Genomic DNA, 13,769 nt, shown 5'->3' with positions numbered 1-13,769 from the left:
TCTTCATAGCTACTTCAAAACATAAATATATCTATATATATATATATAGATATATCATGGCATGCCCTTCAGGAAATTAATTTAAGGATATATTGAATGTAAGTCTGAATATATATAGAGAAAGTCTGAATATATTATATTCTGACATATTTATATACTGCATATATTCAGTATTTCACTATATTCACTGTATTTATGTGTATGTATTTATATATTCAGACTTTCTTTATATACATACATATATATTCAGACTTTCTCTATATATTCACTTAGATTATATACATATGTATTTGTATGTATGTATATCTTTTTTTTAAACAAGATCATAAATTAACATGGTAGATTTTAGCCCTGGCGTTACACCAGCTGCTCTCCTCAGCTTTTTGTTGTTAACTCAGCACCCACCAATCATTTACAAATACCTTTGCCAGAGAAACAGGAACTTTTGCAAATTCTGTCATACCTCAGAGTGACAATCAATACTTCAGCCTGTGTGTGTGTGTGTGCGCGTGCTTGTATGTGTGTAAGCTGCTTAGACACTGATCACTGTCCCCGGCAGAGTCTGAGTAATAAAAAGTGAATTCAACTGCTAATGAGGAGCAGCATAATAATAGCAGTCTATCCTAAGCCACCAGTCGTCACACTGGAGCAGAACTCCAGTTTAGTAATGAATACTCAAACTACCCCAATTCTGTAATGGCTATAGAGATCATTTTTGACCATTTATACACTATTTAACATTATTTTAACAATCTCTCTCTCTCTCTCTCTATATATATATATATATATACACACATACACAAAATGGCTGCCCAGTGCATGGCCCGCAGCCCTACATTTACTATAAAGCAATGGCCCACAACCGACAGTGAACAACATTTTCATAATAACAATAATACATTAGCTTGTCTAGCATTTTAATTACAAGTGTAAGGACGGAACGATGCCACTTTTCTGTGTCCTAAACAGATATCCCAAACTCGTCTGCTACAGTAATTTTACACCATTTTATGGTGCGCTGAGTCATTTCAAAGACCTCATTCTCCAACTGTGTAACAAATAAACTGCCAAAAGATGACTTGGCTAAAATGCTTTTGCTGAATTTTTATCTTTTTTGCAGTCTGTGCATAGTGAAGCATGTGATATATGGGATTTTTTTCATTTCACATGAAAAAAATCATGTGAAATACATTGGATTATCTGATATCCAATGTATTTGGCCCTTTTATGGATTCATTCGCTAAAATTCACTTTTTTTTTATATATATATCTCAAAACAAACACTTTGAAACATGCGTTTGATTTGTAACAATTGCTTCTAATTGTAATTCTATACACGCCAATATCCTAATTTTATATATGTCATTATGACACGTGAAAATGGAACATGCCAGCATTTTCTTTCTGGACAGAATGTACATTAAATGTTTTTCTGAGAAATGAGACAGTGAAGAAAAACAAAAAAACAGAGTCAATTGATTTAGTTTCTCCCTGATCAATTAACCCTGAGCGCTCAGGCGACACAGATCTGTCACAGATGCACCTTGGTAAATCGCTGTGGGAATAATACACAACTCCTTGTTTGGACATCCTCCAAAATATAGACCGTTGTTCTTCTGTTTTTGTTCATACCAAGTGACCTATGGAAATGTGACGTATGTCACAAATTCAATTTGATTTAAAAAAAAAAAAGTGTATTTATATAGTTATAGTTTATATAAAATGGGAAAAAGTATAAGACACTCTACATTGCACATTGTTTTCGCCTCAGTACATACATTTTAATATAGTAATAGAAAAAAGCCGCCTAAATGCGCTAAGTTCTAATCATTTCAGCTCAGTGACCAACAAAAATGATAAAACTTGTTTTTTTTTCAGAGACATCTGTATATTTATACTGTATATAAGAAAACCTCAAACTTCATTCAGTTTATACTTTAAAGTCCCAGAGTGTTTATCCTTTTTTTGACATTTGCCTCCCCTTGACGTGCAATAGCATGGTCCTTATTATTATGGAGCTTCTATTAGGGACAATATATCATTCTGAATGTGTTTTTTTTGGCATGGTGGAGAACACACTTTGGCAGGGCATTAACGCCAGCTTTTATCCCATTCCTCTCACTGGATGAAGGTCACTGTCTATATCTGCAAAATGACTTTCCTCTCCTCTCCTCTCTTTCATCCCTGCTTTCCTCCCATCCTCCACACCAGGGCATGAGTCAGAGAATCCGACACCTCGGAGGAAAGAGGAGGAGAGGAGAGCGGAGAGAGATGGGAGACTAATGGAGAGGGAAAGAGGGATATAGACGGGAGTCAGAGAAGAGCTGAGCGACATCACTGAGGCGCAAGTAACCCGAGAAGACGAGGTGCAACAGAAAAAAAAAAATGGTGATTCAATTCATCAGAGCACAGATGCTCCGGGAGACTTTGCACTGATTTACTGGGCGTTATCCTTTATGGTGGATATATAAATGCAAAGTCATTTACCATTTACAGCAGTGGAGCTGTTTGGTATCCAGCAGTATACCAGGCACGCTGGGCTGAAGCTACATATTACATAAGCCCCACAACAAACGGAACACAAACCCAAAAATAGTGCAGTCGCTGTTAAATATTTCAGGCACTCAGCAGCTGAAGGGGGTGGGGGTAAAAAGCATCACTCCTCCTCCATCACAATGCACACACACACACACACAGTTGCAGATGGCCAATTGTAAGGAGAAAAAGCTCCATTCCATTTAGTGCACCGTAGAACAAAGTGGATTACTGTCACTAAGGCAGTCTTTTAGTTTCCTCTCCTGATGCACAGCACTTACTCACCGGATGTTAGGGAATAGAGATGCATTTGAAATCGCTTAGGCATCGTCTTCATGGGGACGTGAAATATTTAATCAACTTTCCTACAGCTTCATTTAAAAAAAAAAAAAAAAAAAACTCTCCTCAGTTCGCACTTCCATGACTAATCCACCAAAGAAGCCCATCTACATACAGGCATATAGAGGCTTGATTAATCGATTACTAAATTAATTGTAATTTTTTAACTATTTTTTTTATTTGAGGGGTTTTTAATGATTAAAACATGTTTGTCTTATTTTTCAGCTTCTTGGATGTGAGTATTTTCCGTTTTTTTTGCTCCCTAAAACAAATAAATCACTCAAACTGAATCATGACATTTGAGAACATCATCATTCACAGGTTTGTGAAACATTTTTCAGATGATTTTCCAAATGAAAGATGAATCGATCGTGAAAATAAACGGTTGCAGACCTATAATAATATTACAGCATACTGGAAATTAGGGATGCACCATATCAGTTAAAATGCATTATTGCAAACACATGAACATCCCCCCGCATGACTAATGACTGAAACAGCGGGCTAAATAGGCTGCTACCACCTTAAATGTTAATTCATTTTACATGTACATGAATATGTAAAAGATTATGTTAATTTAACGACAGAAGAGACTAAATCACCTTTGCAGTTTGTCGCAGGGGTTGTCGAATATCAGCAAAAAGTCTAATATCGCACATCCTGAATTTAAATAAAGTGATTGAGGAGGGAATTACTTCCTTTTCACAAATATGTCCCATCACAGGAGACTGTGACCAATCACAGGGCAGTTCAGAGAGAGAGAGGGTGCCCCTATTGGCTGTCACACCACAACTAATCTGCACACAGGTCACTCGAGTGAAATTATTGCTACTTCAGGCTGAAAAGAATGCTAAAAAAAAAACAGAAAGGGTACAATGGTGTCAGTCAATACAATTAAACGCATGTCAATAACAGAAGAGCTTCAGAGATGGAGTCACAAGTCATCCGATGCATGTGAAATTAGTGCATCTGTCAATGCTGATCTGTTGGGAGGAGCTCGGGAAATAGAGCTGTGACCCCAGATCGAGCGATCCATCTTAGTGCAGCTTTAAGTTCTATTTAACTCTGATTTAATGGCTACAAGAGTTTGTCGCTGTGAGTGACAAAAAGCGATGTGCAATGGACCACCAATCACTTGCAGTCTAGATTAATTTCACTGTCTCAATGAGAGTAGCTCCCCACACTGCAAACAACTTGAAAATGAGCGAACAACAGCCGAAATAAGCTGAGAAGTAAGACTTGGTGGCAAATTTTGTCACTCCTAATCTGATAATATTGAGTTGAGAAAAAGCAGCCGAATCTGCCAGTGATTTGCTTCCACTCTGACGCCATTTTGATCTTTTTTCCCCCTGGCACACTAGAAGCAGGCTTTTACATGATGAAGACAGAGAAGGGACGTCAAGCATCCTTTGTATGCAACATGGCGACCACCCAAGAGCTGCTGTCTATTAATTCGGCTGTTGCTTCCATTAAGAGACTTTACTGGCAAAAGTCGTTAGACGCCATTAAAAGATAGCCATCGCTCCTAGAAAACTGCAACCAGCAGTTTGTCGTTTGGTGACGCGTTATCTATCCCTCTGTATATGTCTAGCCCTTATCTTACTCCTTTAAGATGTTAAAGAAAAGATGGTTTACACTCATTTTCCAGCTTTCTTTTAAAATTATTATTATTTCATAAGCAGATGATACATTCATCTTCACAATTACGCCAGTCATTCTTGAACAATTAATGGCACTTTTCCAAGTTATAATTCTCTACTCGGTTCGGTATCAGGTACAACATTGTTTTCCATCACCATAATACTCCTACTCCCTGTGGGCAGGGTCGTTGTGACGCCGCTTTAAACGACAATACACAAACTAGTGACTTGTAAAACCAGTTGTTTTCAGTGTAACTAAATCATTAGAATCAGTTCATTGAAAAGATCTGTTTACTGAATCGTTCAGTAACTTCCTGTGTGACCGGGATGTTTTCAAGCTTTTTTTTAGTGCTGGGCACTTTAACATCACTAACGGAGTAAATGTTAATGCATGACTGACCGGAAAAAGATGCGTGTGAAGTCATGTTTACGTGACTCCCGATTGATAAATTAGCCTCTAAAGTAACGCAGTTTTTTCATGCCACAGCACCAGAGTCCAGACACCATTTACCAGTTAGCTCTGTTAGCTACGTTAGCTCATTTAGCGCCGTTTTTTGGATTGTATTGGATCTACAGGCAAACTGGAGCGATTTGTTTATTAAAAGAAGAGAGCAGCGCTACAAATAACCAGCGTACCTGTGTACTGTGTACCTCTGTTTTTAAAGTTTAGAGTTACTTTAGAGACTCATTTTAACAATCGGGTGACGCGTAAACACACGCGTCTTATTCCAGTCAGTTGTCATGGAAATGCATCATGCGTTAATGGTGACGGCGGTAATGCCGAAATGTGCCAAGAACTTTTTTTTTTTGTTAAAGTGATCTACAGTTCGGCATTATTCAGTTTGATTCTTGTGTCAGACGTCGCACATGGCTCTTCCAGTGATGAGAGTCTGTTGACTTCACAGTATCGACTCAGTTCGACCTCGCCAGAAGAGATACCAAAAAAAACTGGTACCAGGTTCTATCACTGATGTAAAAGCAAAAAAACCGAACTCCTAGAGTCGAATAGAGCCAAGTCGGGCTAAAACTGTGTAGTGTAACAGCACCGCAAAACAGAGCTATTTGTGTCATCTGGTGAAAAATGACCAGCATTGCAACTATATGGCAGAAAGACATTATTGGCATGTCATGTTTTTTTCTGTATGTTATACATAGCAAACACCTACCTTTGTTTCTTGAGGCGCTCTTTACAGTGAAGACAGCAATGAAAGCTGCTCTTTCATGGAAACCTCTGAACTAAATAAATCACGCTCATGAGACTCTTTGTGAGACACAACAGCAGAGTCATGAGGCCTGTTGGGTCAATCCCCAGAGCTCTACACAGTGTTGTCTTTTCATCGCAGAGACGACCCGCGGCCATGTCAACCACTGGGTCAGTCTGTGAGAGCAGCAGGGAGGGTCACACTGTTTAAGAAGAAAGGATCTCTTTATATCAGAGCGAGAAAGGACTTTACAAAAACAAAAGGAATCTGCACTGTTTACTTGCATAGTATTCATGTGATTCTGCCTCGTAACTTTCTTGTAGAGCTTCAGCCTACACTGTGGTTACATATAAGGATAATGAAGACACAACAAAGACAAGAGGGAAGGTACATGATTCAAACCTCGAGAGTGTGCAGTTAGAAGATAACGACACGTACAGGTTAATTGCTCAAAAGCAGGTTAATTGCTATAGGGGATTATCTCAAATATTGGAGACGAAATTAATTTGTTTCCCCAACAAAGCTCCAGTAACATCATCTAAATGAATGACTGAGTAATGATGCTGATACTGAGTGAAGAGTCTAAACGGAAACAATTCCTCTGGTCTGGAGGTTTGGAAGAGCGAGCGAGAGCAGGCAACACTTACTAGGGATGCACGATATTATCATAAGATATTGGTATCAGCAGACATTGGCTTTAAAATGTAAACACACCAAGATATGCAGAAATGAGGGAAATTTATATCTACATCTGCTGTGACACGAGTATGAAAAATATTATGTCGATTCGACTAGAGAAGAGACTACATGAGCACTTCAGTATGTATATATATCAGTATCGATTATCAGCCCAAGCAAAGATATCTGCAAAAGGTCCAATATCATGCATCCATAGATGAAACTAATACACACATTCGACCCCCTCTCATCCAGCCTGTGTATAAAAATAGAAATGGTCTTCTTCCGGTTGCAAAGATTTGCCAGTCGACAGGCGCTCTCTCACTTATTGAAAATGGAAGTTCAAAAAGTGCAACTAAAGTGCAAAAAATAGAAACTAGAATAAGAATAAAATCTATTTCCCCTTTAAAAGGGAACTGATATTATATTCTAATGAAGTGCAAAAAACTAGTAATGAAGATCATTCACTTTTCTGTTACGTTTACTGATGTTATAAATCATGTAAGCAATTGTCTAAATTTCCCGTAGACTTCAATTCAAGTTCTTTTTGCAACCAGTGTCATCGGAAGCATTTTCAAATACAGTCTGTACTCGTTTCTTTCAACAAAAACGCTGTAAATGTTGGGTGAACTTTCACTGCCATTTTGTCTGTGACTCACTTGCTAACTTCAAGCTTCTCTCTTTAGCAGTGCATCTTATTCGGCTACTTGTGAAGTCCACAGGAGCAGGTTTATACCAGGATACGCACAGGTCTGTTATTAACAAACAGGTATGCTAGCCAATTGGCCCTTTTCCACTATGGTCCCGGCTCGCCTAGGCACGGCACAGTTTAGGTTGCGTTTCCACAACAAAAAAGTACCTACTCAAAGTGGGCGCAGTCATCACTGCACGGCTGCATGAAACTGCAGTGACTACGTTTTATACGGACAAACGAGTGACTAGTGACTTGTAAAGCAGTTGTTTACAGTGTAATGGAATCATTAGAATCAGTTAATTCAAACTATTTGTTCAGTACTTCCTCCGTAACTCGTCTGACAGTCTCTAGACTGAAATACAGTGGCAGGAATGATGTATGATGATGATGTATCACGATCAGCAGTGCTGTCGCTAAATACACCAGACTCCTTTGTTAAATATTGAGATTTTTCGCCATTGTTCAGCTTGATTCTTGTGTCTCTTCCTGTGACGGCACTCTGACCAATCAGTGGCCGGCAGTCTGACGACGTCACGCATATCTACTCAGCGTAGATATGTTGAGTAGATAACCCTAACCCTCACCCCTAACCCAACCCTTGTTTTGTCCACAAAATGTAAGATTCAGTTTGAAAGATTTCTTTGTTACGCAGAGCAAAGATTCCAAAAAATATTCGCCGAAAAATATGAAAATTGCGTTAATTATTTAAAAAACACAAACAATTTAAAAAATGTTAAACACACAAATGCTCCCTCTATCAGGTCTGATAGTATTACTTGACAGAGGCTGTTTTTAGATGAATGACGCAGCACTCAAACACATTTCTGTTCACAGAGACCAAACAGAGGCAGAAGAACAACATCGACAACAACAGAAGTTACATGCTGCAGCTTTTACCACAAGTGTGATGTTGGCATGATTTTAAAAACAATCAAGAGGGTAAAGTAATAATCGGCACAACATAATTTGTCGGTGGAAACAACTGCGCTCGTATGTGTTGTTAAAATCTTAATTATCTCGAGAGGTTACTACTTTTTTCCCCCTCCTCATCAGTAAACGTCTACAGTTACTCTCTAAAGCTGCTGCAATGAGCTGCTCCTTTTTAACTTGATGATTGCAAAAACCAAAAGTGAGAGCCGTGCCCATTTTTTTTCAAGTCTGCAACGGCAGCATCTTAGTAGATGAGAGGGATTATTGGCAGCTTGCAGATGTTGGAGCAGCACGTGTCAGGTCTGGCTTCTGTTATTTATGAAGCCTCTCCGCTCCAGCCCCTCCGTCTGCAGCAGGGATGCAGGTGGGGTTTCATTATTGAAGATGCTCTTCCACTTCTTATTAGATCTCGGGACTCTCAGAGTGCATTAAGGAATTGCATTTGGACAGCGAGTCAGCAAAGCATGATGGTCTGTTATTGTGCCCCCTCGAGTCCCACTACACGGGATGTTATGTGTGCCTCTCAAATCAGCCAAATTGCATGTCCTATTCCCCTTTTCCCCTTTTCCAGAACAAAGTGTGAGTTTACATACACACAAGGAGAGAGAGACAGAAAATGAAGTTTATTCCTTATTATATAATTTATGTTTCTGAAGATTAATCTGAAGCTTCAAACATAATCCTAAAATGCATTACAGCCAAATAAGGTCTCCCCACAATCAGGTTACAGCTGTGATAAACAATTTTGTCCCATTTCTTTGTGCAGATGCGGGATACACAAGCGTCTCCAGGCAGCAGGGACCATAAATGTCCTTAATCAATCTGCATGGGCCACTCTCTGATGTTTGTTTTTAATGTATTGATTGTTGTGTAGTGCTCAAGAATCTGGGGACGATCAATCTCTCGAATTTCATATGGGCTCGACGATCCGCAACGTAGAGCTGAGCAGTGATACGGTTTATAAATAATATATTAATATTTTTTAGACTGTGTCCCGATTTATATACAAGATACGTCTCTTTCTCTGTGCTCAGGTTAAGTTTTAGAGCCTTTTAGAGGCGTGTGCTTCTGAGAGGATGTGACAAAATGTTGTGTGCAGTCATTTCTATACAGACACTGTTTCTTAACCTGTGTTTTAAACTAAAAAAAATACAGTTGTTTCCTTTAGTTTTAAGGTTTGTGTGTTAGAATCTATGAAATTGAATATAAATATGCTAAAAAATTGTGCTGTAGCAGTGTACTTTTATGTCAACTCCATGTATTTTACTTAATATCAAATGTACTATTGTACATCTTGAATAAATCCCCTTAAAATCACAAATCTGAGACGATATGTTGTCATAATGTGAAGATAATGTCGATATATTACCCAGTTTTACTCCAGTAAATACAATCTGAGGGAAATATCAAGACATTAAATTCATGCTTCTATGTTCATATGTATATATATATATATATATATATATATATATATATAAAATTCCCTCCGATTTATGTTATACTGGCTGTGAATTGTAAACAAAATAATTTGGGAATAAGTGTGTGTCACTTCCCTGAGCTTCACATACATTAAACAAACAAATAAGACGGGTGCACACATGATCTGGTACTGACCTGAGGTTTTCATTTGGGTCAGCTCATCAGGACACTCATCCCCCCCCCCCACCCACCACTGTACAACTAATGCAATTAGGCATCATGGTGAATAATGGTGCTGTCACACGCACTCGCTGCCTCAGCACCAAGCAGGCGCCCACAGTATCTTGTTTTGAGAATGATCCTTGTGTTGTTCAGGGTTGGCCCTGGCCAGAGGGGTCCACTTTCATTATCATAAAAGCATACACACACACACACACACACACACAGAGACCAATTGTCTTCCCCTCTCTCTCCTTGCGTCCTCTGCTCTTGTCCTTTGGACACTTTTGTGGCCATATGCTGGATTTAACACCTCAATCACTTGGCTTCATTAGTTCAGCCCTAGCAGATGATTTCATACAGCACTCTAATCTGCGCTCATGTGAGAGTCAAGTCACAAGTCACACATCACTGTGGGCAGTGAGAGCATTTTAATAAAGGTCTCATTCTTCGCTTCAAAAAATAAAGAAAAAAAAAGACAAAACAACAAACAAAAATATCTCTGTATGTATAATCCGTGTGATCTGACACGTTTGTGGATAAACCGTTGTTTTCAAGTTGGAGAATAGGGAACATGCTGTCCACACAAAATAAACACATAAAAATAAATAAGTCAATCAAATGTGAGCCACTCACCAGTTCGTAAGGTCACAGGCTGCAGTTCGCACTAAAGTATCCCCATGTATGTGTGCGTGTGACCGGGCTTTGCATCCATATAGAGTGTAATGACGCGGGGACGACGGGGAGTGCGGACTTGTCCTCGCGGTGTGTGTCAGCAGAGCGGAGTGCAGGGCGCCTGTGCGCTGAGGAGGGGAGAGAGACAGAGAGAGAGAGGGGGAGGGAGGAGAGAGAGAGAGAGATGCAGGCAGTCAGCGACCACCCCGATCATCCTGTTATCACCACGAACAGAGACAACCGAGTGCCTTGTGGGTAAAACACAAATGCCCCCCCCCCCCCCCCCCCGGTTGTGGAGTGATTCCCCCTCCAGTATTTTTGATGGAGCGCACCCGCGCGCTGCGCGTCGCACCCCGGATCCGCACATCCACAGTCTCCACGGTGTTAATGACATAAATCTACGATCCCACATTTCACGTCTTCCGATGCGATATTGTCTCAATGTAAGTGATTCCTTGTATAAACGTGGAATTTCCCGGCCATAACCACACGCGTCTTTGTGCCAAATGATACCTTTATAACCACACATCTCCTTTAATTTACACTTTATTCCACCACTGCAGACACATAAAACTCCAGTTAAGTATACGTTTACCTGAGAAATGATCATGTGGTTGAAGCTGCAGCTGTGAGTGAAAACCTAGCGCACTATAATTCATGGTTTTAGTCAAAGCTGAGTGACGCCCTTGACGTTGTCTTTTGAAGTTATTGTGTAAGTGTGTCAGATTAGTGGGTCAACTTTTTCTCACGCAGTGCCATCTCGTGGACGAGTTTCGATACTGCATTTTTAACCAATCTGCATTTCCTGCATTTCCTTCCTTCCTTCCTTCTTTCCTTCCTTCTTTCCTTAATAATAATGTATTCGTTTATTTAGAAATGTATTGATAAGATGCACTACCTCGTTTTAAAGAAAGTAATATACATATATATATACATATAAAAATGTATATATATATATATATATATATATATATATATATACACTGTATGTACTGTTTTACAAAAAAAACATTCTTGTAAAGCACATTATTATTTGTTGATTAAAATGTCAAATTATAGTTATTTGCATGCATTCCTGAACAGAAAAAAATAGCTTTTGTGGTTGAATGTTATGAATGTTTCTCAAATTTGGGTATTACTCAGTTTGTTATTTTCCAAATAAATAACAATAACATTTTCGGTGTTTACACGTTTTCACCTGTGGGTGTGGGAGAATAATTGGTGGGTTTCCGGAAAAACAGCAAACTCTAAAAAACATCGCAAAGGAAAGAGGTGGAAACGTTGGCGTATCTGTGAAAAGGTAAATGCAAATTCCCATGATGGAAAAAGATTTAGCAAATAAAGGATTCTCAAAATCCCATCGTCCATTCTTAAGAGGCGACTTCGGTGTATATATACAATCTATGTACATTTTTTCCTTAGCCAAACTGCAGCAGTCATTTAGTGAAATAGGGAAATTATCTGTCATATTATTTGTCATTAGTTATATTGGGGTCTTTGGCTGATACCGATATGGTGCTGATAATATTGTGTATCTTTAATCTTTGTTTTTATTAATAATAATAAGCATTTTTCACTCTGTGTTAGATATACAGCCTAACCAGATTGTTAAGATTGTTATTTGCCCCCTCGTGTATTGGTTTCCCCACACAGTCATGATGTAAAACAAAAGAGACGCCATGATTCATATGAATGAGTCCATTTCACAGAATACAGAATGCCCCTGTTGCGAATTTCCACCCGACAAAATGGCTCATTAACTTAAAGTCTATGAATTAAGACATGTCGACAGCTCCCCACTGTTCCCGCGACGAAGGAGCGAGCGTGTAATTTGAGCGTGACATCTCCATCTATTCCACAAATTATCTCAGCGGTTTCTCAGGTGGCTCTCGTTCATACACTGAACAATGAAAGAAGAAAGAAAGTTGCTTTCATTTTCTTAAATGAACAACTCTTCATTCATCACCACTTGACTTGTTTACTGCCTTCTCTCTCTGAGCTGGCGCTCCTTATTGCTTGTGTGCCTGACGTCTGAAGTCTAAATAAGACAGAGAGAGAGCTGAAGGTGGGGGCAGAGTCATAGATATGAGTTTGTGAGAGTCATCAGCACTTTTTGTCCCTCAAATGTATGACGTACTATGACAGATGTTGCGTGTTATGGCTGCTTGGTTTCTTGGCATTTATCTGGCGATACACAATACATATACCGATACTATGGGAAGAATACTATAAGAAAGCAATTTTCTAATAGTAATGTAAAAATGGCCCAACATCAAACCGAACTAAGAAAGTAAGTAGCATTTGGTCGTGGTCATACTTTTCATCCCATTTACATAATAGGTTTTTTCAATATTGTCATTACTGTGGACTGGGGCTGTCCCTTTTCATCCAAACTTCAAATAACTATTCAAATATGGGGGGTAAAGTTCAAAATATACAGCATTACTCCGTGTTCCAGCAGAGGTCTCTTGTCCAATCTGGAAAATAAGACAGTGAGTTTAAATGCATGTTAAAAGTCTGATTTTAGTCGGACTAAGACAATAATTTAGTCAGACTAACACATTAGTCAGACTAAAATCAAGCTAATCTTAGTTGGACTAGCATACCTGGATAACGTGATTCATAGTCCGATTACTCCTCTATGTATAAACTTAGTCGGACTGGAGTCAGACCATGGATGTATAATATGAGCTGGATAGAGCTCCGCCCCCTCTGCCTTGAAGACAATTTTTACATGGTGGCCACTGTGTGTACTGCAACAGAAAACCCCATAGAGCCCAAAAGCAATTTTCCCATTGACCGCAATAGTAAAAGAGACGCCTGTAAAAGTGTCCACAGGACACCTCGAGACATGGACACGGGCTTTTATAGATCTTTATATGGTAGTGACACTACTGCGCATGCTCTATGGGCCCCATCACCTGGAAATAAACGCGGAAGCCAAAAACTTTTTTGGCATATGCGCTGGGTGAGCAGCTTCATAGGAATGAACGGAAGCAAGGGGCGGTGCTCTATCCAGTTCATATAATACATCCATGAGTCAGACTTGGAGTTCTGCACATGAACCAAAATGTCCTCCCCTATCTTTGACCCAGAAGTAAAAGAAACGACATATAAACTGCAGTGGCAGCGGCGTCTTTCTTCAACAACACAGCAGCCACAAAAGCTAAGCTTGATCTAATTTGTATCATGATTAACATGTACAGCAAGTCAACAGGAAACTGATTTTAATACAGACTGGCTTACAGAGAGATACAGCGCCACCTACAGAGGCAGAGTCAGAAGTACTCTCAGCTCTGGGCCCCAGGCAGTGGCCTGTTTTTGCAAAGCCCCTATAGTGAAAAAAAAAACACATTGGACACTCATTGGAGGGGAAAAAATACAGTTTTTAACTTTTGACAAGTAAACATATTTTTTAAGTAAGCGAGGGCAGAATAA

At 39.3% G+C, this 13,769-nt stretch overlaps 1 protein-coding gene across 1 annotated transcript in view; it reads right to left on the bottom strand.

Annotated features, from left to right (window-relative positions):
• The window catches only part of LOC310931412 (poly(rC)-binding protein 4-like), a 61,612-nt gene extending 51,224 nt beyond the window's left edge, over positions 1-10,388 (bottom strand). The window contains exon 1 of the mRNA XM_083894551.1: positions 10,293-10,388. The gene's annotated coding sequence lies outside the window, so the exon portion shown is untranslated. The remainder of the gene's footprint in view (positions 1-10,292) is intronic.
• Between the last annotated feature and the right edge of the window lie 3,381 nt (positions 10,389-13,769).

The sequence above is a fragment of the Microchirus variegatus genome (genome assembly GCF_963457635.1).
Source record: "Microchirus variegatus genome assembly, chromosome: 9".
In the NCBI taxonomy this organism is placed as follows: domain Eukaryota; kingdom Metazoa; phylum Chordata; class Actinopteri; order Pleuronectiformes; family Soleidae; genus Microchirus; species Microchirus variegatus.
This window is presented reverse-complemented; position numbering and strand designations above follow the sequence as displayed.